General features: G+C 45.2%; 1 pseudogene; it reads left to right on the forward strand.

The window, feature by feature from the left end:
- The first annotated feature begins 4997 nt into the window (after positions 1 to 4997).
- Positions 4998 to 12211, forward strand: LOC144108320 (uncharacterized; annotated as a pseudogene).
- The last annotated feature ends 469 nt before the right edge of the window (positions 12212 to 12680 follow it).

Raw genomic sequence — 12680 nt, forward strand, 5'->3', positions numbered from 1 at the left:
TCCTTTGCGTGCATATATAGCTATGGCTGCATAATACACAGTTGCCAGGTTCTTGTTCAACGCTGGGAGCAGCCGTTCAGTAACAGGTGCAAGGTGTCAGAACCAGTGCGCGCCAAGGCTGCCTCCAGCGAACATTTCGGCGTCTCTCTTCGAGCGGAGAGGGTTGGCTCGCAGCGCCGCCGGAGAGATGCGGTGGCAGGTCACAACTGCCCCTCTTGCACAGGCTGTAAGAGAGAGTGCGCGCTTCCCTCGAGACCGGCCGTGGTTAGCCATGGGGAAGGGTTGAGAACGGACTTCACCAATGCTTATGGTGGCAGTTCTGTTCGAGAGGAAAGCCTTGATGTAGTTAAAGATCCTCTCTCCACAGTCCAGACCACTCAGCTCCTCTAGGATAGCTTGATGGGAGATGTTGTCAAAGGCTCCTTTTAAATCCAGGGCTAAAAGAAGGTTTTTTTCTCCACGGGTGGGTATTGTATTAATCAATTCTTCACTAATCCTTAGGAAGGCATCTTGTCTACAGAGGCCTTTTTGGAATCCCACCATAGTGTAGGGGTAAAAGTTATCTTCTATATAGTTTTAGTCTGGTGTGTATGATTCTTTCATACATTTTGCCCAGACAGGAGGTTAGGTAGATTGGGCGATGGGAGTCTGCTGGTGGGGGTTTCCCTGCCTTGGGAATCAGTGATGTCCACATGGCACCACTCAGCTGGTACCTTGCCTTTCTTCCACAATTCCTTGTTAATGTAGTCTGTTAGGTCCTTCAGATGGCCGTTGCTGAGGTTCCGAATTATAGCGTTGGTAACCTTGTCTCCGCCCTATATTTCCCGTCTGATTTGCTCCATCGAGAAACTTCATCCTCATCTTCAATTCTGAGAAAATTTGAGGCTAGGCTGACCGCCCTGTTGTCCATCCATCTCGTGACGAAGATTTTTTCATTGCTGCTTATCATGCTGTTAGAGGACCCTTGTGCTTCCTGTTTCAGTCGGCCTTCTGGCTTTAGTGGGCATTTCTCAGTCCTGTTTGCTCGGACTGTCCCTGCAGCATATACAGTCTTCTCACGAAGCACCCGCAAAACTGGCAAGGAAAATAATTGTCAAAGAAAAGTTTATGCCCAGCACCATCCGGTATGCACCTCGCAAGATGGAGGACAAAAGCTCCGGTCACACTGAAGTCCTTCTTGTCGGCTGGGATAAGTTCCGTAGTTGAACCTAATAGTCGAGGAGGTCGTAGATAATCCCCAAGGCACCGCATAACATGCTGCAGCAGACAATACTTTAAGAGAATCCACCACCAATCATAAGCGGTCTAATTTTGTTGCTGGTACGCTATACATGCAATACAGGCTCGATTAAATTAAGGTGTAGTTGATTTTAGCATCACTTTGAGCAGTGAAGCAGGCGATGCAAGAGCCGATGCAGACCTTTGGTCAGCTAGGCTGGCTTCACCGCATGATAACAGGTGCACCGAATGCCAGCTTCCCCATATGAGAACAGTGTCACGTTGATCACGTCAGACCGAAGGCCACAATCAAGTACACCCCATTTTCATTTTGCCACACAGCTCCAAAGTGCTACCATATTAGCAAGTGCCCAAGGCCGCACAGCCGACCCAGCTGCATGCGTGAGAAGTGATCATGGGAGCCCCATTAGGAGAAGCACCACTTGCAGGTGCGCCGCTGCACCTTGTAAATGAATCAAATGTTTCACTGAACAGGAGCTTGATCAACGTGACACAGCTATACATTCTCATGGGGTTTTTTAGAGAGATATACTGACAGTCTGATATAAGCAATAATTCGGCATGTCCGGGATCATCTATATTCCCACAGATGGGAGCAGCAGTTTCAGTTTCTTTTTAATTGCTGTGAGTTCAATTCATTGCTATTTCAGCCCATGGTACTGTAGTAGCCATGTTCGCGTTCATTGGTAATGTTTGCGTTTTACTGTCCGAAGAAAGCTGTAGACCCCGCAGTGCTTCAGTGTGGAGTCTGTTGGTTTTGTTAAGTACGCAGCGTGACCACACTTTTAGGGGTAGTGGATTGAGTGGATTTGGCACGAAGCCAACGAAATGATGCACACTGTCAAGCTGCCATTTTGTTTTTAATAACACAGAGCAAAGAAAAGAAGGAAAACGAATGGCTTGAAAAGGTGAAATGGTGATGGTGCACCAAACGGATGCATGGCGCCATCTCGTGACTGGCCATTTAACTACTGACAGTCGAGCCCCTTAGGACTGACGATATGCATCATATTATTGGTCCCTGTCTTTTCAGCGAGTGACCCGTGGACATACTTTATGCATCCACTAAATGTCCCTCGTTACGAATCATGCCCAATCCTATGTACCATGAAGTAGGCTCTTTATTCACAGGCAACCTGTGTATATATATATATCAATGGCTTCACAGATACCACTCATGATGATGGCAATGAGGTGGCGCTTATATCAGAGGAGGAAGGAAGAAGGTATTTGCCGCCATTTTCAAAATCGGCACTCTAGAAGTCAATCTGCTTGGCTGATTCCCCAATGTGGGTATGTGCCATCTTTTAAAAGGCTAACAACATTAGGAGGCCGGGAGATTTCTGTCACTTTTGTAACCGGCATTGAGGAGGCCGGTTGACAGCCACCATTTTTGACTGGCCCTCGAGGAGGCTGGGTGATCTTTTGGCACAGCTGTCATGTTTTGAACACGATTCGCCTCTTGATGGCCATAATCTCTCCTGCTTGCGGCTGCAGCTCAGTAAGGTGTATTTTGGTTTTGTTCTGTTTGAGGAGACGCAGTTTTTTCTAGTTGCACTTTGTTGTGTGTAGCAAACTCATGACTCATCATCCAGTCTGCCACCTTAGCAAGCTTAGCAGCCCCATCTGGTATCCAATAAGCCAAGCAATCACAGATATCCACTGGACTGCCGACAGAGGCCCGTTTCAGATGTTCCGGACGTCCACTAAACATCCGCAAATAGCCGGTGGATGTCCGTCGGCTGTCCGATAGGAGTACAAAGGTATACGTTTGTCTCGCCATCGGACGTCCATTGCCAGATCTTTCTCAGATATTTGCATCTATGGTGCATGCATGCTTTTTTATTCCCGTAAGGCAATAAAAGGGAAAACAATTTAATGCATAGCAGGCATATTTTATTGTCGATGTACATAAGCAAAGGGCTTGGTTATATTCGTAAAATATCTGACTTGAAGTATGACAAGCTTGGCAAGCACATCCAGTCTTCCCACCCACAGGATTTCTGAAAAGACAATGCAACAAACATCAGTCTTGTGAAACTCGTGCAAAAATGCAGTAGCCTAAGGAAACAGAGTTTACACAGTACTATTACATATCAAGTCGCCTAGCAAGCATTTTACATCAAAATGTATAGCTTTTAAATGAATCTAAAAAGAATAAGTATGCAGGCATTTATGTATTCAAGCCTCTGAGCACAGCCAGTAACACTATGTTATATGTCGCCGCAGAAAAACATCACACAGGAAAGAGTGAAATAGCACTCCTTTTTTAAACACAAAACATGTCATGAAAAGTAGCAGATGAATGAGATAAAAAACAAACTCATGATAAGATTTTGAGCAAGAAGTGCACCTAAATCAAATTATCTAAAGCAATGGTAGGAAGTGAATGGCACAGTATATCACGCATTTTGCACTGCAAAAATGTGATGTTCGCGGCCAACAGAGATACCATCACATCGTGCTTTCAGCCCGCCTCCTCTCTCTTAGGAACGAATGCTATATGATCCTGCTGCATTGTCCAAAAGTTATTTTCAAGCAGTGTACTACTCACCTTCATAGGCAATCACCTGTGCCATTCACACTAAGCCTTCTTTCATCCAAAGTTGGCACAGTACGGTACCCCAGCATTCCTGAAGAGCATTAGGTGTTTCTTGCATTTTTCTTATTGCTCAAATGACACACCACTTTCGTCCGCAGACCAAACAAAGCCACGCTTTGTTAGTAACAAAGATCTAAAGCAGCACCACTCTTCACGACAAAATGACAGCGGCGTCGCACTGTTGACTGTTGGAATGGATTGGGCTGACCGCAAACTGACATACATGATGACGATGACAGCAGTGTTTGGCAGGAGTTTTGAATTTGCAAATGCTTTCAGTTGCAAGTTTAACGAACAAAGCGGACATGATGTTGCACAATTGCGATAATTTGTAGAGGTTTTCTAAACAGAATTAGTGACTGATCATGAGCTGCTTTGAAATTGTGAGCCACCTGCTGTCACCCTAAAATTATTTTTGCTCTTTGGCAACCCTTGTATTACAGAAAGGATTGCAGAATCACTCCAATTTACGTCTTTGCGTCAAACCCTGCAGCTGATGCAAATAATTTCATGGAAGCAGATATGCAGTTTGAATTAGTGCGATTTCGAGCCAACTTGCCCATAAAATTCACAAAATCTATTTCTGGGAGAAGTATCTCGATAAAAAATCAACATACAATCATGAAAGGTGCAAATTTTTTGTTCAGAAAATAAACGTTCATACTCATGTCCTGGGAAAATAGTCATACATACCTCGGGCGCACGCTCCGTCTCATGCGGATATACAAAACCGGAGACTTCGTTCGCCCGATGAAAGTATGGATATGGATATCTGAGGCCGGATTCTGTTCATACATCCGACGGACAATCTTGGCACAGCACATTTGGATCTAGTTCGGACGTCCGACATATATCTGTAGTTGCTTGCTTGGGAAATGCCCCATGAAGTGTCGTCCGCTGGTTTGTGGCTTGTTCAAGGTTTATCGAATGGCTCCGCGGGGGCACGTGTGCCATCGTGAACGTGTGCCAACATGACGAAAATAGGAGCTGTCTACTCGGCGCAACAAAAGAGGAATGTCCTCGCTCTCTCTTTTTGATCAAATGGTGGGTCGCAGAGGATGTCCCTGCTGCCATTTCTCCGAAGGTTGTCATTACTCCGCCAGGATCACGTCTGGAACTTGATCTGTCTGGCTGACGAGTGTGGCCTTGTGTGACCATGTGGGACCATGCTGGCCAGCAGTATGGCCATGCTGGGCAACACATAGAAAGGCACGTGAGTTGTATCTGCGTAGGTCTCCTGCAGGAGCCGTCTTGCGGCGGCCATCTTATGGCAGCACCTTCCTCCCATAACAGTATGTCCAGCGTTATCGGGGGTAGCTCAATGCTGTGGGCTGACACTGACACCTTGTTCTGCGGCTCCGTGCAGTTCAAGTTTCGTTGTGTTGCGAGAAGAGTACCATTCCTAACTAAGAAGTCGCGGCCTTAGCAGGCCGTACAGACCCACATTTTTTAACAGCTGGGCCAGAAGTAGTTCGAAGCTGTAGTGCAGAGACCTGTGGAATATCCTCACCCAATTCTTGCACTCCGATTTTGCGCAGTTTCATACTCTCCAACTGTTCACAGAAAGCTTGGCCCTCCAGATGGTCTCCTTGCATGTCTGCAAGGATGTAATATGGTGCGCAAGGACATGGTGCCGTGATGACTTCTTTGTCCTGGGCGATGAGCTGTGTGGCTTTTACGATGAGCATTTCTGTTAGCATTAAGAAATCCTCTTTAACATCTCATGGAATTCCTTGCCCTTGCGATTGTCTCCCTTTGTGTTGGCTAGGATGCGGTTGTTTAGAAAGCGTAACAAACGTAGTTTTTTCTTAATGGATTCTTGAACTGTGAGAAGCAGTTCTTATTCTTTCTTCTTTCTCTGCTTCTAGATTTCACCTATATGCTTGTATGTGCTGTGCTGTTTTTGAGTAAGCTCGAAGCAGGCTCCTAGATGTGGCATGGCACGCAGTAATTATAACCATTAGCACACATTAGTTTTTGTAATCAAAACTTGTTTCTACATAATTCTGGGAATAATACCCCCATCACACGACATTCCTCGAAGGCCTTTCTAGCAATGGCACATTTTTTTCACCAAAGGAGGGAAGCTTAAAGAAGCAGCGACACTGCTACATGGTACAGCCTATTCTAGTTCACGAAACAGTCGTTTAATAGGCTTAGCACCCGCTGCTGTGCTCGAGCCAGAGGAGTGAGTGTTTTAAAATTACAATGGTGAATTCTGTTATATTTGCTGAGCTGAGACATTTTTTCATTCTAATTGCTCACTTGAAAGAACTAAAACAGCTGCTCTGATCAGCAGCAGCAGGATTTGCGTATTGCTTTTGCCACCAGGGGCACTCGGTGTTGCTGCAGCATTTTACTGTCTTACAATCTAGGTATAATATAAAAACACCGTACAAAAAGCAGAGCTAGACACCCCTTTTGTATTTTTGAAAGATGTTTTCAAACACTTGTTTGGTGCGTCTACTTTTTTTTCATTGAGTTTACTTTTTGACATTGGATGGCACTGCCATCACAGGTTCTCGAAGGCTTCGCCTTTTGGCTCCAAGGGTCTCGGAAGGGTGCCTTCGCCTACAAGGCCCTTAGCGGCAAAGGCGCAACATTTGTGCCATGTAGTTGCACACCTTATGCCTTTGCATATAAGGGCCGTATACTCAAAGGCCTTTGCGGTGCCCGTGTGACGGGTGTAAGTGTCGTGTGCAGTCTGAGTGCTCTCAATCAGCTTATTCTGGGCCTCACCACTGAGGGTTGTAATGAGTGATGCATATTGTTGTTATTCCATGAAATTGGTTGGTAAGATTGTGTATCGCACAATGCTCCATCCATGGCTTCATTGTCTGCTTTCCACAACTGTGGCTGAAAATAAATTTTTTAGGCCATGTTTTGAGGGGAATTTTTTTTATGTGTGGTTCCAGCTCTCTATGATGTGAGACTATGGATTTATATGTATTTATGGCTCTAACGTAGCATTCATAAATGAGATTTCTTTAGAGCACATAGATTGGCTGCTAATTTGCAATGGGTACTTTGCACATTAAAACTATTTCTTTCAGATGTGCTTGATCCTGTTCTGACTTTTCTACTAACAGTGGTCGGAACCCATGCTAGTTCCTTATAATGTCTGTAGGGTTTTAGTTACCTAGAATTTCACTGTTTCCTTGTGTGTTGTGCTGGGGATGATTTTTCATGCTGACGAATGCATGCTTCCTTGCTAGATAATTTCTATATGAGGGTCAAGTTTTCTTCCAGTCTTACTCAATTTGGCAGCACATATTCTGGCACCATAACCTAAATCTTTGTGAAAGTGTCGTCAAAATATGTTAATCCTCTAGGGAGGTGGGCCAGCAGTCATCCATGACCTGAAACATATTCATTATATTTTATAAAAGATGTGCTTTCTTCTATTGCCCAGTCTCAAACAGAACTTGGAGCAGGAGTGACTTGCTGCCTCAAGAAATGCAGGAAGATCCCGTTTCCTGTGCGTTGAGTGTGGGTACACCACAGATGTTATCACTCACTTGAAAGACCACCAGAGGACACACTCCGGAGAGCGCCCCTTCTGGTGCTCCCAATGCAACAAGAGCTTCGCCCGCAGGTGCAGCCTAGTGGAGCATGTTCGCATCCACACAGGCGAGAGGCCATACCGATGCATCTAATGCAGCAAGGACTTCACTATGCGTGGCCACCTGACAAAGCACCTTCGTATCCACACAGGCGAGAGGCCATACCGATGTTCGCATTGTAGCAAGAACTTCACACTGAACAGGAACCTGGCACGCCATCTTCGTATCCACACAGGCGAGAGGCCATACCGATGCAAGCAATGATGTCCCAATGGCTTTTGTATGCAGTTCGGAGCTGACGTCATGTGTGAACCCACACCCGCAAAAAACCGCCTGTGTGACGCTTTTGTTCCGGCATTTTTCCAGAAAACAGTTATGACAGTACGTCTAACCTGCAAAGTGTTCTACCAGCATTGAGTGGAGACACGACAAGTTTACTGTTACGTGACCTCTTTTCTGATCCTGCAAGTTGACTGCTTGAAATCCATGTCTCTTTTTTGGTAGTGTTATTGTCAAAGTAGCTTCTTGTGCCCTCTGATAACCGTTCAAGTACTCATTGCTAGTGTCTTCTGCAACCAGATTGGTGGTGGACGTTTAGCTTTGTTGCCTCCATGTAACCACCTTCATCAGTTGTTAAATTTTCTAAACTGTGCTTCAGCTCGGTGCATTCGCACACTTAATGCAAAACTATTGCAGTAGTCCTTTTGCTGCCTTCTTCTGATGCCATGCTCATGTTTTTCGCTTCTTCCCAATGCTCAATTCATGTCTTGCTAGTAGCGAGCACGTGTGATGGAAGCAAAGCACATGTTTTTTTCCCTTCTGCATGTTCTGTATTTTAGTTATTTTCAAGCATTGTACTACTCACCTTCATAGGCAATCACCTGTGCCATTCACACTAAGCCTTCTTTCATCCAAAGTTGGCACAGTACGGTACCCCAGCATTCCTGAAGAGCATTAGGTGTTTCTTGCATTTTTCGAATTGCTCAAATGACACACCACTTTCGTCCGCAGACCAAACAAAGCCACGCTTTGTTAGTAACAAAGATCTAAAGCAGCACCACTCTTCACGACAAAATGACAGCGGCGTCGCACTGTTGACTGTTGGAATGGATTGGGCTGACCTCAAACTGACATACATGATGACGATGACAGCAGTGTTTGGCAGGAGTTTTGAATTTGCAAATGCTTTCAGTTGCAAGTTTAACGAACAAAGCGGACATGATGTTGCACAATTGCGATAATTTGTAGAGGTTTTCTAAACAGAATTAGTGACTGATCATGAGCTGCTTTGAAATTGTGCAACACCTGCTGTCACCCTAAAATTATTTTTGCTCTTTGGCAACCCTTGTATTACAGAAAGGATTGCAGAATCACTCCAATTTACGTCTTTGCGTCAAACCCTGCAGCTGATGCAAATAATTTCATGGAAGCAGATATGCAGTTTGAATTAGTGCGATTTCGAGCCAACTTGCCCATAAAATTCACAAAATCTATTTCTGGGAGAAGTATCTCTCGATAAAAAATCAACATACAATCATGAAAGGTGCAAATTTTTTGTTCAGAAAATAAACGTTCATACTCATGTCCTGGGAAAATAGTCATACATACCTCGGGCGCACGCTCCGTCTCTCATGCGGATATACAAAACCGGAGACTTCGTACGCCCGATGAAAGTATGGATATGGATATCTGAGGCCGGATTCTGTTCGTACATCCGACGGGCAATCTTGGCACAGCACATTTGGATCTAGTTCGGACGTCCGACATATATCTGTAGTTGCTTGCTTGGGAAATGCCCCATGAAGTGTCGTCCGCTGGTTTGTGGCTCGTTCAAGGTTTATCGAATGGCTCCGCGGGGGCACGTGTGCCATCGTGAACGTGTGCCAACATGACAAAAATAGGAGCTGTCTACTCGGCGCAACAAAAGAGGAATGTCCTCGCTCTCTCTTTTTGACCAAATGGTGGGTCGCAGAGGATGTCCCTACTGCCATTTCTCCGAAGGTTGTCATTGCTCTGCCAGGATCACGTCTGGAACTTGATCTGTCTGGCTGACGAGTGTGGCCTTGTGTGACCATGTGGGACCATGCTGGCCAGCAGTATGGCCATGCTGGGCAACACATAGAAAGGCACGTGAGCTGTATCTGCGTAGGTCTCCTGCAGGAGCCGTCTTGCGGCGGCCATCTTATGGCAGCATCTTCCTCCCATAACAGTATGTCCAGCGTTATCGGGGGTAGCTCAATGCTGTGGGCTGACACTGACACCTTGTTCTGCGGCTCCGTGCAGTTCAAGTTTCGTTGTGTTGCGAGAAGAGTACCATTCCTAACTAAGAAGTCGCGGCCTTAGCAGGCCGTACAGACCCACATTTTTTAACAGCTGGGCCAGAAGTAGTTCGAAGCTGTAGTGCAGAGACCTGTGGAATATCCTCACCCAATTCTTGCACTCCGATTTTGCGCAGTTTCATACTCTCCAACTGTTCACAGAAAGCTTGGCCCTCCAGATGGTCTCCTTGCATGTCTGCAAGGATGTAATATGGTGCGCAAGGACATGGTGCCGTGATGACTTCTTTGTCCTGGGCGATGAGCTGTGTGGCTTTTACGATGAGCATTTCTGTTAGCATTAAGAAATCCTCTTTAACATCTCATGGAATTCCTTGCCCTTGCGATTGTCTCCCTCTGTGTTGGCTAGGATGCGGTTGTTTAGAAGGCGTAACAAACGTATTTTTTTCTTAATGGATTCTTGAACTGTGAGAAGCAGTTCTTATTCTTTCTTCTTTCTCTGCTTCTAGATTTGACCTATATGCTTGTATGTGCTGTGCTGTTTTTGAGTAAGCTCGAAGCAGGCTCCTAGATGTGGCATGGCACGCAGTAATTATAACCATTAGCACACATTAGTTTTTGTAATCAAAACTTGTTTCTACATAATTCTGGGAATAATACCCCCATCACACGACATTCCTCGAAGGCCTTTCTAGCAATGGCACATTTTTTTCACCAAAGGAGGGAAGCTTAAAGAAGCAGCGACACTGCTACATGGTACAGCCTATTCTAGTTCACGAAACAGTCGTTTAATAGGCTTAGCACCCGCTGCTGTGCTCGAGCCAGAGGAGTGAGTGTTTTAAAATTACAATGGTGAATTCTGTTATATTTGCTGAGCTGAGACATTTTTTCATTCTAATTGCTCGCTTGAAAGAACTAAAACAGCTGCTCTGATCAGCAGCAGCAGGATTTGCGTATTGCTTTTGCCACCAGGGGCACTCGGTGTTGCTGCAGCATTTTACTGTCTTACAATCTAGGTATAATATAAAAACACCGTACAAAAAGCAGAGCTAGACACCCCTTTTGTATTTTTGAAAGATGTTTTCAAACACTTGTTTGGTGCGTCTACTTTTTTTTCATTGAGTTTACTTTTTGACATTGGATGGCACTGCCATCACAGGTTCTCGAAGGCTTCGCCTATTGGCTCCAAGGGTCTCGGACGGGTGCCTTCGCCTACAAGGCCCTTAGCGGCAAAGGCGCAACATTTGTGCCATGTAGTTGCACACCTTATGCCTTTGCATATAAGGGCCGTATACTCAAAGGCCTTTGCGGTGCCCGTGTGACGGGTGTAAGTGTCGTGTGCAGTCTGAGTGCTCTCAATCAGCTTATTCTGGGCCTCACCACTGAGGGTTCTAATGAGTGATGCATATTGTTGTTATTCCATGAAATTGGTTGGTAAGATTGTGTATCGCACAATGCTCCATCCATGGCTTCATTGTCTGCTTTCCAGAACTGTGGATGAAAATAAATTTTTTAGGCCATGTTTTGAGGGGAATTTTTTTTATGTGTGGTTCCAGCTCTCTATGATGTGAGACTATGGATTTATATGTATTTATGGCTCTAACGTAGCATTCATAAATGAGATTTCTTTAGAGCACATAGATTGGCTGCTAATTTGCAATGGGTACTTTGCACATTAAAACTATTTCTTTCAGATGTGCTTGATCCTGTTCTGACTTTTCTATTACTAACAGTGGTCGGAACCCATGCTAGTTCCTTGTAATGTCTGTAGGGTTTTAGTTACCTAGAATTTCACTGTTTCCTTGTGTGTTCTGCTGGGGATGATTTTTCATGCTGACGAATGCATGCTTCCTTGCTAGATGATATTTTCTATATGAGGGTCAAGTTTTCTTCCAGTCTTACTCAATTTGGCAGCACATATTCTGGCACCATAACTTAAATCTTTGTGAAAGTGTCGTCAAAATATGTTAATCCTCTAGGGAGGTGGGCCAGCAGTCATCCATGACCTGAAACATATTCATTACATTTTATAAAAGATGTGCTTTCTTCTATTGCCCAGTCTCAAACAGAAGTTGGAGCAGGAGTGACTTACTGCCTCAAGAAATGCAGGAAGATCCCGTTTCCTGTGCGTTGAGTGTGGGTACACCACAGATGTTATCACTCACTTGAAAGACCACCAGAGGAGACACTCCGGAGAGTGCCCCTTCCGGTGCTCCCAATGCAACAAGAGCTTCGCCCGCAGGTGCAGCCTAGTGGAGCATGTTCGCATCCACACAGGCGAGAGGCCATACCGATGCATCTAATGCAGCAAGGACTTCACTATGCGTGGCCACCTCACACAGCACCTTCGTATCCACACAGGCGAGAGGCCATACCGATGTACGCATTGTAGCAAGGACTTCACACTGAACGGGAACCTGGCACGCCATCTTCGTATCCACACAGGCGAGAGGCCATACCGATGCAAGCAATGATGTCCCAATGGCTTTTGTATGCAGTTCGGAGCTGACGTCATGTGTGAACCCACACCCGCAAAAAACCGCCTGTGTGACGCTTTTGTTCCGGCATTTTTCCAGAAAACAGTTATGACAGTACGTCTAACCTGCAAAGTGTTCTACCAGCATTGAGTGGAGACACGACAAGTTTACTGTTACGTGACCTCTTTTCTGATCCTGCAAGTTGATTGCTTGAAATCCATGTCTCTTTTTTGGTAGTGTTATTGTCAAAGTAGCTTCTTGTGCCCTCTGATAACCGTTCAAGTACTCATTGCTAGTGTCTTCTGCAACCAGATTGGTGGTGGACGTTTAGCTTTGTTGCCTCCATGTAACCACCTTCATCAGTTGTTAAATATACTAAACTGTGCTTCAGCTCGGTGCATTCGCACACTTAATGCAAAACTATTGCAGTAGTCCTTTTGCTGCCTTCTTCTGATGCCATGCTCATGTTTTTCGCTTCTTCCCAATGCTCAATTCATGTCTTGCTAGTAGCGAGCACGTGTGA

The sequence above is a fragment of the Amblyomma americanum genome, chromosome 10, assembly GCF_052857255.1.
Source record: "Amblyomma americanum isolate KBUSLIRL-KWMA chromosome 10, ASM5285725v1, whole genome shotgun sequence".
In the NCBI taxonomy this organism is placed as follows: Eukaryota; Metazoa; Arthropoda; class Arachnida; order Ixodida; family Ixodidae; genus Amblyomma; species Amblyomma americanum.